The sequence below is a fragment of the Dipodomys merriami genome, unplaced genomic scaffold (assembly GCF_024711535.1).
Source record: "Dipodomys merriami isolate MVZ:Mamm:240054 unplaced genomic scaffold, mDipMer1.0.p SCAF_71, whole genome shotgun sequence".
In the NCBI taxonomy this organism is placed as follows: Eukaryota; Metazoa; Chordata; class Mammalia; order Rodentia; family Heteromyidae; genus Dipodomys; species Dipodomys merriami.
The window spans coordinates 3117167-3132836 of record NW_027206302.1 but is presented as its reverse complement, the minus strand read 5'-3'; the positions used below and the strand labels follow the sequence as shown (position 1 = coordinate 3132836).

General features: G+C 43.9%; 1 long non-coding RNA gene across 1 annotated transcript; it reads left to right on the top strand.

Annotated features, from left to right (window-relative positions):
* Window positions 1–8511: 8511 nt before the first annotated feature.
* LOC138817976 (uncharacterized) lies at window positions 8512–15424 on the top strand. The gene is made up of 3 exons (XR_011368947.1): window positions 8512–8582; window positions 12245–12369; window positions 15376–15424. It is a non-coding gene; the product is annotated as an uncharacterized lncRNA (long non-coding RNA).
* The last annotated feature ends 246 nt before the right edge of the window (window positions 15425–15670 follow it).

Genomic DNA, 15670 nt, shown 5'->3' with positions numbered 1-15670 from the left:
GTGACACTCACTCAATCCTGGTCCCGTGGGGGAATGTGAAATGCAAATCTCTTGTCATCGTTCATAAACAAGAAACAGGTAAGGCGGACCAGCAGACTCAGGAAGCAAATGTTTGGAAAGATTCTCAGAGGGAGCAAGCAAAAGAAACCCTTTTATGGGATATTTTTTTAGGTCCATAGGCAAAAGTCAACCTAGGCATTTGTAAAATGGTGATAATAAAATGACAATTATAATGTTTTTAAAATATGACCATAACTATAACTGCCATTTGTTGAGCACTCACTATACATCCTGTGATTCTTAGTCATTATTTCATTTGCACAGCTACTTGAAAACATGAGCACAGTTGTAATCATATTTCACACAGAAGTACTGTGGCTCCATGGAATCCCTAAGATCACCTGTTATGAAGGGATGGTTTGGAGACACATCCAGCCTGTCTGACTCAGGCAGCCATAGTTTCAATGTCTATCGGGCAGGGAATCAGTAAGGTTCAGGGGACATTCTGGGAGATAAAATTCAAGTGGTGATGAGGAAAGGATGTACATGCCCTGCTTTGTACATTTCACCTGCACATTCTCCAGAGTTGAGTTCTTGGACCTCCTTCCAGGGGTCCTGAAGCAAACATACATAGTCTTGCTCTTGTACTTTTTACTTTCACATTCTCCAGAGGCCTTGTACAGACCTTGCATGGGTCCTGAAGCAATGGTTAAGTCTCCATTCCTAACATCAGCGCCAATGTTAAGTCTTGGTTCTTACAGCAGTCATTTCTCCACAAAGCAACTGTTCCTCTCACGTGCCAACGCTAGGCCTAGGCCTGGTCACATGAAGGAGCCTGAATTGACTCCCCTACTAGCATTCTTATTGTCCTTCATGTGAACTGGTCATCTTGTCCCTACCCCATGTCTGGCTTCACAAGAGATCCTCCCATGTACTGCTCAACTCCATTTTGTTCCAACCAGGGGTGACCAGAGGAAGAATGATGACCAGAGAAAGATGTCTGCCACCAAGATTTCCCAGCATTCTTCCCATCCTGTCAATCACAAGAGGGATTTTTTTTAACCTTTCTTCAGTTTTGTGATACCCTCCCATAAGCTCCTGATAAATACTCTCTCTGCTTAAGTTAGTCAACAAACCTTAACTAAAATGATTGTAAACAATAGGTTCCCTTCATGCATATAAAACATGACATGATTAATGAGTGTTCACGTTGCATGTAATGTTCCAGAGATTACACGAAGGAAGTCAATCAAAATTGTTCTGCTGCCACCCAGGCATGTCCCCTCTTCTCTCAGTGCTTCGTGGCACTGGATCACACTACTGCCAGAATGCCTCCTTGTAGTAGCCTTGAGGTAGGTGGCAAGTTCTTATGACATTCATTTCTGAGAACTACGCAGGATTCAGTGGCTGAATCTAACTCAACTGGAGTGGGATTTTCTAGTCCAGTTCAATAAACCAGGAATAGGTCTTTGACCCAAACTGAGCCAATCAGGCTCTTCTAAGAATCTGGAATTCTGGACCAGAGAGCGACTAGGTTCTGGCTGCTTGCTGCTCCTGAATTCACCTCTTCCTTAGATTTCCTACAAACAACCAGGATGCTCCTGAAAGATCTCCTTTATTTAAACTAGGCATCCAGTTTCTCTTATTGACAGCCTATAACCTTATTCCACATATTCCCACTTTCTCTGCTGCTTCTTTAGGAGAGCTGGGCCCCATTTTCTGGAACCCATCTCTGACTCACTATCCCATCAGGCATCTTGTGTGTTTAGATTTTCTCAAGGAAAGAAACAGCCTTGTGTACTCTGGTGTTCCCAACAGTAATCTTAGTGCCTACAACATAATAACTGTTTATTAAATCCCTCTTGATTGACTGATTAAACAAATGAATGAATGAACAATTAGAGCTAAATTGGAGATAGAATTATAAAGGGTTAAATCTATTGTGAGCCTGTCTCCGTGTGTGTGTGTGTGTGTGTGTGTGTGTGTGTGTGTGTGTGTGTGTGTGTGTGAACACTGCAGGAGACTCTCAGCAGCATGCCAGCTCAGCTGCGCTCATACCTTCAACACAATGAGCTCTGCAAGCTCTCAGAAACCCTTTGTCCTAGAGAAACATTGGTTCACTGCCTGTTGCTTGGAATGAAAGGCCCTGAGATGTGGACTAGAGAATCCTTTGATGGTACAGAGATTTCCTGTTTCCAGAGGCTTTATGTGGCGTCCTCTTGATCCATGGCTGTCTGGAGCAGTTCCTGAGGAAGAGGGAGGGCAGCCTCTTCCTAGAGAAGACCTGCAAGGAACACTAGAGACCCTGCTCCAGCTGGTCTCCTGGTCACAAGTGTTTCATCCTGACAGGCTCTAGATGTCTCCTGGCTCTAGCTCTGTACTGAAATTTAAAGACTATTGCAAGCCAATGGCTCATACCTGTAAACCTAGCTAGTCAGATCTGAAATCTGAAAATTGCAGTTCAAAGCCAGCCTCAGCAGAAAAATCTATGAGATTCTTATCTCCAATTAATCAGCAAAAAGCCAGAAATGTAAGTATGAAGTATGGCTCAAGTGGTAGAATATTAGACTTGAGTGACAAAGCTAGGGGACAGCACCCAGGTCTTGATTCAAACCCCAGTATCAGCATGTGTGAGCACATGCATGTGTATACACACACACACACACACACACACACACACACACACACACACACACACACACACACACACACACACACACACACACACACACACACACACACACACACAATGGCCATGCAGGTAAATACAAAACTCCTAGCAGAGTAAAGATTTCCAGAATGACTATACAATGACTGTAACTCAAACACACATGGCTGATGTGAAGCTGAGCAAAAGTCATACACTAGAAAACACACCATCTGAGAAGCTGAGCTACAAAGCCAGCAGCCTACAACAAAAGTGCAATCTGAGAGCTGGATGTGGCAACACATGCCTGTAATCCTAGCACTCAGGTGGTAGAGATAGGAGAATCATTCATTTGAGGTCAGTCTGGGTCACATAGTTTTTTTTTTTCTGTCTCCAAAAAACAAAAACGAACAGTTCAGTCTGCTCCAGTGGTTGTGTCATTTGGACAATGGGTTAGAAAGGCAGACACTGCCTAGAAGGAAAAATTCTCTGAACTAAGGATTTAGGCAAAGGATGGCTGATAATTTATGGTACAATTATGGTGATAGACTTAACAATAATCACAGCTAAATGCCAGATTCAGTTCCAAGTACCCCAGATGTGTTAGCTCATTGAATCCCCATAATGAACTTATGAGATCAATGCATCTATTATCCCTGGATTCCAGATATAAAAACAGCCTTGGATGTCACTTAACTTGTCTCTGTTCACCCAATTAGCAGTGGGGATTCCAGATGCCTGATGCCACAGCTTTCATGCCAAACATCCAGGCTCCAGATGCTCTTCCGACACCCTGGGTCCTTTCCTGACACTAAGCCTTTGCCTATGTCATTGCCTCTGCCTGGGACACTCTCACTAATGAATAATAACAGTGCAGTGATACAGAAGCATTTGCCAAGCTTCTGATGCCACAGACCTCAGATCTCAGTATGAACTATGAGGTAGACCTACCAGTACAACCCTGAAGAATGAAAAAGTAGCCAAAGCTTGGGTAATTTGATCTTTAGTTTTGCCCTCATGGAGCTAACTCTAGTGGAATTAACAAAAGAGGAGATTGAGGAAGAGGATTTGGTGAGAGAGAAAAAGAAGACATGATGATTTGAAGTTATCAAAAGTTACACAAATAATAGACACCAATATTTTGTGGTCCAAGACAAGCTGAAGTTGATCTGTAGTTTCTATGTGGCCAGGACTCAACTTCTGGTCATCAAAACAATTTCCTTTTCCTCCTGTGCAAGTGGCTGGATGACATCTCCCAGCTTCCCTTGCAGCTAGGTGTGATTATGTGATAGAATTCTGGCCAATGGCATAAGGCTAGGCAAGATGGCCACTCCTACACCTGGCTCAGATGATGCTCCTGCATATGTTACAATTGTTCTCCTTTTGTCTTTTAATAGAGAACTCCAAGGCTTGGGTTGGAACCATGAAAATAATAGACTGGAGTTCCAACATTCCTTTATGAAAAATCCAGTCTCCAGACACCTGTCTTGGACTTTACATGGATGGGAAAGAAAACTTTTGTTTTGTTAAGCCACTGAAACCTGGGGGTTATAGCTTAAATTATCTAATAGCTTTGCTGGGAAAAGAACACAGACAAGAAAGCCCACTGTAAATGCAGTGAGATGTCACTTAGTGGAATTGCTAGTTATGAGTCAGATGGTAATCCCATTTTCAGGTTTTCTTCCTACATTCTGGAGTAACCAATCTAGCAAAAAGCCTTTCCCATGTGCTTAACTTCTGTAACAACCAGAAGAGTCCAGGGAGTGCTAGACAATAACAGACCATTACTTGCCTCCAGAATCTTTGAAGGGACAACAGGTGTTTCCATGGAATGAGATTCCACAATAGTCCAGATATCTGTGGCAAATGCTCACACATTTGCTTACACAAATGCTTACACATTTCACAAATCTCCTCATATCTTAGCAGTGGTGGTTCTGGAGTTCTACAGATAAAGACATAGCCTCAGAATCATACAACATTAAAGGACTTGATTGTTGTCATGTCTTCCCAGGTCAAATCTTAGCGAGAGAGGGTCCCATAAATAATTTATATTATATAACTGTATCTAACCTCCCAAGTTTTTCTCTTAGCCAGCCCAACAATGTCAGCCCATGATGAAGGACTGGGGAAAGGTAGGTTCATTTATCTGTTTGTCAGGAAAAAGCTCATTGAGAGCTCTTAAGTGTGCTGGTCTGGAACTAGAGCAGTGGAGAAAAAAAGATGCATAGAGATCAGAGATACCTCTACAGAGATGGTACTTGAGCAAGTATGTGAATGGAATGAATTATATGGGTATTGAATAAGAGACATCTAGGGAGAGAGGAGAGCAAGTACTTGCTTATATATTCAAGGACCAACAAGGAAGTGATATGGCTAGAACAGAGTCAATGCTAGTGCTGAGGTCCAGAGACAGTGGGGGCCTTTGGAGACCATTGAAAGGCCTTTGGCTCCTTATTGAAATAAAATGGGAGGTGAAGGGCGGGTGATCTATATCAGAGGAATGACATGATCCAACGTGTATTTTTAAAGGATCAAAGTCCCACTGAGCTGCTATGTTAAGCTTCAATGTAGGAGTGTCCTGGTGGAAATGAAAGACCAATTAGACGGCTACAGAAATAAACTTAGGCAAGAGAAGACATCCTTGGCTAGGGTACCAGTGTCTACGGTTGTAAGAAGTAGTCTTATTCTAGCCCAATTTTGGAGAAGAGCCAACAGGCTTTGCTGGCAGATTGACTATGGAGAGCACAAGAAAGGTTGAGATAATTCCAAGATTTGAGGCTTGAGCAGCTGGAAGAATAAAAATACCATTTTCTGAGGTAGATAGGAGCTGGGATAGGGTTAACTCTTGGGAGTCCAACTTTGGATATTCTAGGTTAGAGATGCCTGTTAGATAGCCTAAAAGATAGATGCCATCAGATATGTGGCTACTCAGGGGACATCTGGGTTGAAGATACATACTTGGGAGCCACTAGTCTAGACATGGCATTTAAAGTTACAAGACCACCTCTGACAGAATACTACAGACAGATGATGGGGAAAAAAGATTGGAAGTGAGTAGTGTTGCAATTCAACATTGGAAGTCAAGAAATATAAGCAGGGGGGCTGGGAAGGTGGCTCGGTGGTAGAGCACTTGCCTTGCATGCCTGAGGCCCTGGGTTCGATTCCTCAGCACCACACAAGCAAAAAGAAAAAAGCCGGAAGTGACGCTGTGGCTCAAGTGGTAGAGCGCTAGCCTTGAGCTGAAGAGCTGAGGGACAGCACCCAGGCCCAGAGTTCAGGCCCCATGACAGAAACCCCCCCCCAAAAAAAAAAGAAAGAAAGAAAAGAAATATAAGCAGGAACCCAAGAGAGCAGGTAGAGAAGTGCCCAACACAGCCTGGAAAGGACCAGAAGCTAGGAAAAGAAAGGGCTTTAGGAAGGAGGGAAAAGAAATGTGTCAAGTGCTGTGGAGAGGCTGAGGGTACGGCATGAGAACTGACCACTGCTGACCCTGACAAGAGCTATTTTGTGAAGCAGGAGGCAAGGAAGCTGGGTGATCAGGGAATGGAGGTGAGGGTGGAGACAGAGCACATACTGACAACACCTCTGAGAGTCTTTGCTGTGGCAGGGAGTGGAAGACTGGGGCAGGAAGGGGCAGGAGTGTGACTAACAGGCTGGATTGTTGTTGTGATGCTATTTGGATTCTTAGGGAATGTGCCTGTGGAAAAGAGAACTGTGATAAAGGAAATAGAGGAGGTGTTTTCAGGATGAAGGACGTTCTGCTGGTGTAAGAAAGGAAGAGATCTAGGGTATAATTTGAGGGGTGAGACGTTACAGGACACATGCAGAGCACACTCGCTGCTCTATAGACTGTTAGTCTTGGTAACCTAAGAAAGATACCCTCTGAGCATTTCCATTTTCCTCATGGAACTAGAAGGGAAGGTTACTACTCAGAGAGGAGAAGGAAGAAGGCACTATGAAATCGTGATCAGGAATATGGACAGAGAATATGAAGCAGGTGTATGCAGGTTAATTATCAGGCTTCACAAAAGGTTGGGGGACATAATGGAAAAGTTTTCTTCCAGCTGCATGTCGCTGTCACTGTGCAGGGAGCTGGGTTAAAACACATAATCGTGACCCTGGAGGCCAACTTGTCTGAAAACAAAACTCACCCATGCCATATTTACCTCGGATTGTTCCCAATGAACAGACTCTGAGCCTTTGCAGTCTTGTGAACTTTAATCACAGTAGCAGTGGCCATCAATGTTTACCAAGTTCCTTTCTAACCAAAGATCTTATTAAACTTTGTGTTGACCTTGTAAGGCACATGTGCTTAATCTCCCTGTTTTTCTGATGAAAATACCAAGACAAGAGAGATTGAGGATATGTGTCCAAGACCACAGGTAATCAGAGACAAAGCCAAAGTGGCATGAAAATAGCCCAGAAGTTCCACTATGAAGTTTTATTTTCTCATATCAATCCCAGAGGGCCCACCACCACTGTCTATACTACCTGGACTGGCTTTGAACTAGGATCCTCAGATCTCAGCCTCCTGAGCAGCTAGGATTACAGGTGTGGCTATTCATCTCCGAACCTCATACAAATGACCTATCTTGTAAAGCATTCTAACTGTCCTAAAGTTCCAAAGGTATGGTTGTGTCACAGGGTTTCTAACCCAATACAGAAAAGAGATGAAGAAAGAATCATGGTGAGAAGGCAGGCCTTCATTGTTGACAAATAGGGGTGGGAGAATGACCTTCACCATGCCTAAATGCCCTCATAATTAACAGTGTTGTCACTCAGCAGAGCATCCGCACATACCCTCAACTACATGCATTTTGACCTGGGTCTGGTGGATCACACCTGTAATCCTAGCTACTCAGGAGTCTGAGATCTGATAACTGAGAAGGAATGTTCATGAGAGCCAGCAGGGTTGCTGTGGCTTACGAAGTAGAGTGCCAGCCTTGAGTGTAAAATGCTAAGGAGCAGCACCCAAGCCCTGAGTTCACACCCTAATACTGGCCTTATAAAAACTGTGCATGGTATGACAGAGGCAGGTGTCCTCTCTACTAGTTTTCTCTATGAGGACCCAAGGAAACAGCCTTATTGATCTAAGCAGAGACAGGAGAGAAGAACTCCAGCTAAACAGCTTAAGAATCAGTGTATGAGTCCTTCCTCCCCTCCCCCCGCCACCCCAGACCCTGTTGTCTTTGGTTATCTCAGTCCCTGTTACCATGCTGGGTAAGCTCTCAGCCATTGAGCAACACCAGCAACAACCACTGTTTTACCAGAAGCCTGAGCCCATCTGAAGCTATGTCCTCACTGCCACCTATGTTGATGGAGTTTGTTTGATCCACCATGACAAAGCACCTCTTGTGTTGGTGGTCAGACTATATGCATTTTGCTGTTGCTTACTATTGAGAAGGCATTGATTCAAAAAGCTCTATAGGGGGGTGCTAGCCAACCAGTGAGAGGAGATCCTGACGGCCATGTCCTGAGTAGGTGATGTTCACAGACCCCAGAGCTAAGGCAGCCAAGGAGTTGGGTGAGTCAGGGTGAAACATTGCTGCCCAGAATGGACTGTTCATTTCCCTGATGGCTTGAGGGGCTTCCTGGGGAAGATTATAGTGGACATCCTTAATTTTCAAATAGTTCACCACCCTCTACCATCCCCCATAGGTCTCTGTCCCCGGCGGTGCTGCTCTTGACTGGCATCTATCCTTTTGGACCCTGGTCAATGAGGACAGACAGGGCAAGCAGTCCTGCCCCTGGATGTTCTAGGCACTTCGCCCATCCACTGCTGCTGTGACCAAGATGCAAGCCTGGGCACTGGGGTCCAGTCCCTCTCCTTTCATCTCCCAGCTACAGAGAACAGGCTGAGATTTCTACTCCTACCCCAACTCTGGCTTCATGGGACCTTCCAGAGCATTGTAAGAAGCAGAGACATGAAGAAGTAAGTGTTGGGGCCTTGAGGGAAAAAAGTCCTCACTTTGTGGTGGGATGGGGCATGGAGGGATCCTCACTTGATAGTGGGGTGGGTTGGGGGGGCATCAAGAGTACCTGTTCCAAGATTAACATCGTGAAAATGGCAATACTTCCCAAAGCTATCTACAAATTCAGTGCGATACCTATCAAAATTCCAACCTCATTCTTTAAGGAAATAGAAGAGGCAATCCAAAAATTCATATGGAACAATAAAAGACCCCGAATAGCAAAAACACTCCTCAACGGAAAGAACGCTGCTGGAGGGATATCAATACCAAATTTCAAACTCTACTATAAAGCCATAGTAATCAAAACAGCTTGGTACTGGCACAAGAACAGACCTCAGGACCAATGAAATAGGATTGAAAACCCAGAAATGAACCTATAGCCATCTAATCTTTGATAAGGGAGCTAAAAAAATAGAATGGAAGACAGACAGCCTCTTTAGTAAATGGTACTGGCAAAATTGGTTAACTACATGTAGAAAACTAAAGCTAGATCCTAATATATCACCCTGCACCAGAATCAACTCCAAATGGATCAAAGACCTTGAACTCAAAGCAGACACTCTGAAAACATTACAGGATGGAATAGGAGAAACCCTAGGTCTCCTTGGCGCAGGCCAAATTTTTCTTAATAGAGACCCGGAAACACAACAAATCAAAGAAAGGTTGGACAAATGGGATTGCATGAAGTTGCAGAGCTTCTGCATGGCAAAGGACATAGCTAGCAAGATCAATAGAAAGCCTACAGATTGGGAGAAGATCTTCACTAGCCATACAACGAACAAGGGTTTCATATCTAAAATATACTTGGAACTCAAAAAATTAAATTCCCCAACAACAAATCCTCAAAGAAACAACTGCCCAATAAATAAGTGGGCTAAAGACTTAAAGAGAAACTTCTCTGAAGAAGAAAGAAGGATGGCCAATAGACACATGAAGAAATGCTCAACCTCCCTAGCCATAAAAGAAATGCAAATCAAAACAACATTAAGATACCACCTCACCCCAGTTAGAATGGCTAAAATCAAGAACTCTAATAACAACTGATGCTGGAGGGGATGTGGACAGAAGGGAACCTTACTTCATTGTTGGTGGGAGTATAAACTTGTTCAGCCACTTTGGAAAGTAGTATGGAGGTTCCTCAAAAGACTCCACATAGAGATCCCCTATGACCCAGCAATCCCACTTCTGCGCATTTACCCAAATGTTTACAAACAAGACCACACTAAAGCTACCAGCACAACTATGTTTATTGCAGCATTATTTACTATAGCTAAGATATGGAACCAACCCAGATGCCCCTCAGTAGATGAATGGATCAAGAAAATGTATATATACACAATGGAATTCTATGCCTCCATCAGAAAGAATGACATTGCCCCATTTGTTAGGAAATGGAAAGACTTGGAAAAAATTATATTAAGTGAAGTAAGCCAAGCCCAAAGAAACATAGGTCCCATGGGTTCCCTTATTTGCAATATCTAGTATATGTATGAGTCAAGCGGAAAAGGTCAGATAATGTGATGTCAGGAAAATGAACCCTTAGATATGTATTTAAATGTTTTTTTTTCTTTCATGCGATTGGTTCTAACGCATTTATAAGATTATTTCTTTGTTGCTTTGTATGTCCCTCCCCCACAGTATAACTCCTGCTTTCACTGTATTTGATGTCGGTATAATTTGTGGAGGGGAAGGGGAAAAACAAGTCATTTAAATAAGGATACAGGTGGACCCTTTGCAACAATGAGAAGTACAAGTTGTCATGTTGAAAAAGAACTTTATAACTTTGGTGGGGAGGCTGGGAAGGGATGGGAAGGGGAAACAAAGGAAGAGGCTACAATGCTTGATAAGAAATGTACTCATTATCTTGCCCATGCAATTGTAACCCCTCTGTACAGTATTTTCACAATATAAATAAATAAATAAATAAATAAATAAATAAATAAATAAATAAATAAATAAATAAATAAATAGAGTACCTGTTCCAGTTTCTGAAGCACTGAGCTTCAATGAAGCACTGACACTAGTCCAGCACCTGACATGAACAGGCTCAGAAGCTTTCAGTGCTAAGTTGAAGGTCTGGCACACAGCAATGTGCTGAGCACTCCTTTCTTAGGACCCAATGCTAGTAAAGTGAGTCATGAGGGTTATCAGGGTCAAGAAAGAGCTGAAAGCGAGCTCAACAGACCAACAGACTTTTATTTCGGGGAGGTGGGGGTCAAAGCCTGAGAGGGAGGACAAAGTCTTCCCGCCAAACTGAAGAGACAATGGCATGCTCTTTTACAAGGGAGGTCTCTAATGGGGCAGAAAGTGAAGTTAGGCGGTGCAGGGGTCTGGTGCAGTTTGTCCTGGGAGGGGGCAGGATGGGAACAGGGGAAGGGGTTCTTTAGACAGAGATTGAATCTTGAGTTATAGGAAAGAAGGGTTTTGTTTTTTACAGGAAAGGGGGTTTTTACAGCAGCTGTTTTTAGCAGGCATGTCAACAAACAATTTGACCCTCAATTACCAGGTTATCTCTTTTACAGCTATCAAGTATGTTTGGGTAGGGGGAAGGGGATGGGACATGATTCAGCAGGGTCTGAAGCCAGGGCCAGGTTGGGGGAAGGCAAGTATCTTTCCATCACCTAGAATGGGCCTTTTAAAAACATTCAGTTGTATGTTTGTATGCCAGTATTGGGACTTGAACTCAGGGCCTGGGGTTGCCCCTTAGCTTTTGTGTTGTTCAAGGTTGGTACTCTACCACTTGACTCATACCTCCACTTCTGTTTTTTGTTTGTTTGTTTTGGGTTTTTTTTTTTAGTGGTTAATTGGAGGTAAGAGTCTTGTGGACTTTTCTGCCTGGGCTGGCTTCCAACTGTAATCCTCAGATCTCAGACCCCTGAGTAACTAGGATTGTAGGTGTGAGTCACCAGTACCCAGCTGAGTAACAGACTTCATGGTGGAGAAATTAGGAGAGCCAGGAAGAGAGGGGGAAATGTCTTGTAATCACATTCCCCGAAAACAAAGCCTGTCTCACTTTGCATCTTTAGCACCAACCCTTTGGTGCCTCTCTCCACCCGACAATGCATCATGTCCAACCTTTAATGTGGGTACACGGAGCACTCTATCATTCTTAATGATGACGTTACAATCCTTTGGGTTGATATTCTAAAATTCATTTAAACAACCCCCTACTGTTGTATATTTATGCAGCTTTCAATGTTTCCTATGAGACACAAGGCCGCAGTGCATGTTTCTGTACCTATGGTCTGTACCCTGGGAGAACTTACAGTGTAAACATGTGAGAGGGGAAAATTCCATAGCTTTTAGTATATGGCAGGTAAAAAATAATAGTTTTTTAAAAATAACAATAACAATAAAAGCCACTTTTATTAAGCAGTACACTCCAGGCCAGGTACTGTGCTCAGAGTTTGATGTTTATTTATCACTTGATCCTTTCCAATAATTTTTTGCAAGGTTGGTATTGCTCATATTTCAATTTTGCAAAAGAGGAAAAGGAAGCCTAGAAGAAGGAAATGATTTGCCCAAGGTCACATGATGAATAGGCAAGAGTCACAAGACAACTAGTTCTGAGGTCTCCAAAGTCCACCCTATAAAAACCAGTTGTTCTATTTTCTCTTTATAGTTACATGGGATTCAGAATTCCTGGATTTTAGCCTCAGATCTAACGTGTGTCAAGTATAGGCTTAAGTCATGAAACAGCAAGATAGACCACTGATGGATGGAAATTGCCAGATTCTTTCTCTTCCTGTAAGTACAATTTTTTTCAGGGCCTGGGCATTGTCCCTCGGCTCCTTTGCTCAAGGATAGTGCTCTACCACTTGAGCCACAGTGCCATTTCTAACTTTTTCTGAGTAGTTTATTGGAGATAAGTGTCTCACAGACTTTTCTGCCTGGGCTGGCTTTGAACTGCGATCCTCAGGTGTCAGCCTCCTGAGTAGCTAGGATTATAGGTGTGAGCCACCAGCACCCAGCACGAACAATTCTTTGCAAGATGAAAGCCCAGCTTCCTAACCCCAGGACTGATGCTGGCTGGATTCTGGGACTTGCTTTACCCATGCAGTGGGGTAGATGGGATGTTGTGCAAGTTCTGAGCTTAGGCCTCGATGGGCCCCTCAACTTCTGCCCTCTGTCAGGGACCCAGCACTACAGTGAGGACATGGCCAGGACAGTTTTCTGAAGGGTGAATGATGTGTGGTAAGACCTATAGAGGTTAGCTGACTCACAGGTGTCTGAAGAGAGGGCAAAGGGCTTTGTCATGGCAGGAAAGGCTTTGTATTAGAGTTGGTTGAGTAGAAGTTTGCCAGTGACAAGTAGATTTCAAGAGGAGACCCAATGGAGACCAGCCAGGACCACCCATTGAATTGTAGACTGCTATTTGTTTTCAGTGTTTGTTACCTTAAGCCTGTAAGTTACAGGAACCCTGTGCTTGGGTGTGTTGTATGTGGGCGATGCAGTCTGATGATAAGAGACTCTGGAAGAGAGGATTGGGAGCCACAATCTGGGAAGGTGTCACCAAAGAAGCGGCAGCTTGTGGGCTACAGGGTGAACAATAAATAGCCAAGTTTCCTGAAGCAGAACTGAATGTGGATCTGCATGCACAATTAGATGAACCTCTCAGCCCGTGGTGCAGAGAATCTCTCCTGAGTCTGAATTAAGCAGAAGCCTCCCTCTGGCCAGAGAGACAGCTAGATGTCATTTACACACCAATGCAAAAAATAATAATAAAACACCTGGCAGATTCCTTGTCAGTCTCTCCTAGGTCTACCCTGAGGGCTGCTGCAGAGATAAGCGGGTGATGGTCTCCCTTTCAAGTGGAGAATTGGAATTCAAGTCTTGGGCCATGGGAAGCTGTGGCTCCTTCTCCCTCCTCTCTCTTCCCCCTGATTGGGGCTCAGTTCTGAGGCGTTTTATGTGTGACAGTATCTTAAAGGAACAATGATTTCTGCATCTTCCACCGAGCTTGTTTTGCAAGGTATACAGTATTTCCTAGTAACTCTTTACAGGTTACTCATAGAAGTGGCCCTCGCACTGAAGAAAGAATTCAGTACAACCTGGGCCAGTGAATCATTCCTTCACTCATTCATTCATTCCACAGCCTCTCCAGCTCAGTCTCACTGCGTATCTAAGATGCAGTTGAGTAGCTCACAGCCCTGCCAGGTAGAAAGGCAGACACAAGTATAGGCCTGAAATCCATAAAATCCCACCTTGCTAGTCCTCTTCTGCCTTCTCTGCTTCTTTCCCTAGTTGCTCAAAAATGGATCTTGGCTGGGTGCCAGTGGCTCTTGCCTGTAATCCTAGCTACTCAGGAGGCTAATATCTGAGGATTGTGGTTCCAAACAAGCCAAGGCAGGAAAATCTGTGAGGCTGTTATCTCCAATAAACTGGCAAAAAGCCAGAAGTGGAGCTGTGGTTCAAGTGGTAGAGTACCCATCTTAAACAAAAAATGGTAAGGGACATTGCTCAAGCCTTAGTACTTGAATTATATGCCTGGTCTGAGCTCAAGCTAGGTGGTATAACTATGTAGAAAATGAACAGAGTTCAGAAGGAAGAAGGCAGGTGGGAAGAAGGCAGGAACTGCATTGTTTGGGGATTTATGGATCAGTTAGAGGGGCCTGGACTTAATTCTGTGGAAAATGGAGAATCCTTGAGAAACCTTTAACCAAGTGTGACTTGACCAAGGCTGTCTTTTAGAAAGAGCTGGCTGGCAGCTGTGTGGAGGATGGTTTGTAGAGAGGTGAGACCAGGGCCCCTTCCTGCATCAAGGTAATTCTGCAGGAATCCAGCAAGAGGATGCAGACGCAGTGTCTCATTGGCACAGGGAAGAGCCTTGGTAAAGTGGTTTTGTGCAGAAGCTTGAGAGTCAACCTCTAGTGTTCTGAGCTTGCCTGGCTCACTCACACAGTGTGTGACCTCACACAAGCTACTTAACCTCCTGGCACCTGGTTTTCTTTATCAGGAAACTTGGGCCATAATAGCAACTACCTTGTAGTAGTTCCGTGAATGAGATGCACTGATCCGTGTAAAGCACTTTGAACCTGGTACATGGCAAGCACTCTGTAATTACTAATTATTCTTATTAAATCCATCAGACCTGGTGATGATTGGATGTGGACAGTCAATTAGAGGCTGAGTCTAGAGTTGGTTTCTACAGGGCTGGCTGGGAGGATGTTGAGAGCAAGAAAAATGAGGGCATTGCAAAAAAAAAAATTGCTACTTGTCCAGAATGGAGAGAGTTCTAAATATTTAGGACTGAACTCCACCAAAAGCTTCTCCAAGGACGTTAGTGAATGCTGTCTTAGTTTAATGTTAGCAGACTGGATCCATGAAGGGGACCTGCAGAAACTCAGTCAGACCCATTTATTCTCTTTGAAACTCGCCATCAGTTTGTAAGACAAATGTGTAACCATCTCCATTTTCAAGATGCCTAGGGCTAAGGACATTGCTAAGGAGAGATAGAGTCAAAGCAGGGGTGTGTGTGGGGGGGAATCAGACCCTCAAGTCCAATCCTCTTCCCTTGACCCCAAGCCTCTACCATCTTTTTGTCTCTCTATGGGCTTCCCAAAGTCTAGGTGACAGCTCAGAGCCCCTACAGTCTCAGAGAAGCTACACATTCTGATCTTCCAGTCTTTGGGGAGTAGGAAGGATAGAGAAGGATGGCTGGGATGCTGGTGCTGTAGCTTTGCTGGTGTTTGCATGGGAGGAAGTCAGTGCCTTGAAAGGCCTTTTCTGCAGCACAGGTCTCTCTGCCTACAGGCAGGGGAGAAAGGGAGAGACCTAAATAGGCAACCACTGTTTGAAGAGTGACCCAAAGCAGACAAAAAGAGGAAGAGGAAGAAGAGCTAGGCTTCTCCAAGCACCACTGTATTTCAGATGTTATGTTAATCCTCTCATCAAGGTAATCAATATTTTTCTTTTCTCTTTTTTTTTTCTTTTGCCTTGGGTGTTGCCCCTTAGCTTTATGGCTCAAGGTTGGTACTCTCACAGTTGAGCCACAGTTCCACTTCTGACTTTCCACTGGGTTTATTGGAAATAAGAAATTCATGGACTT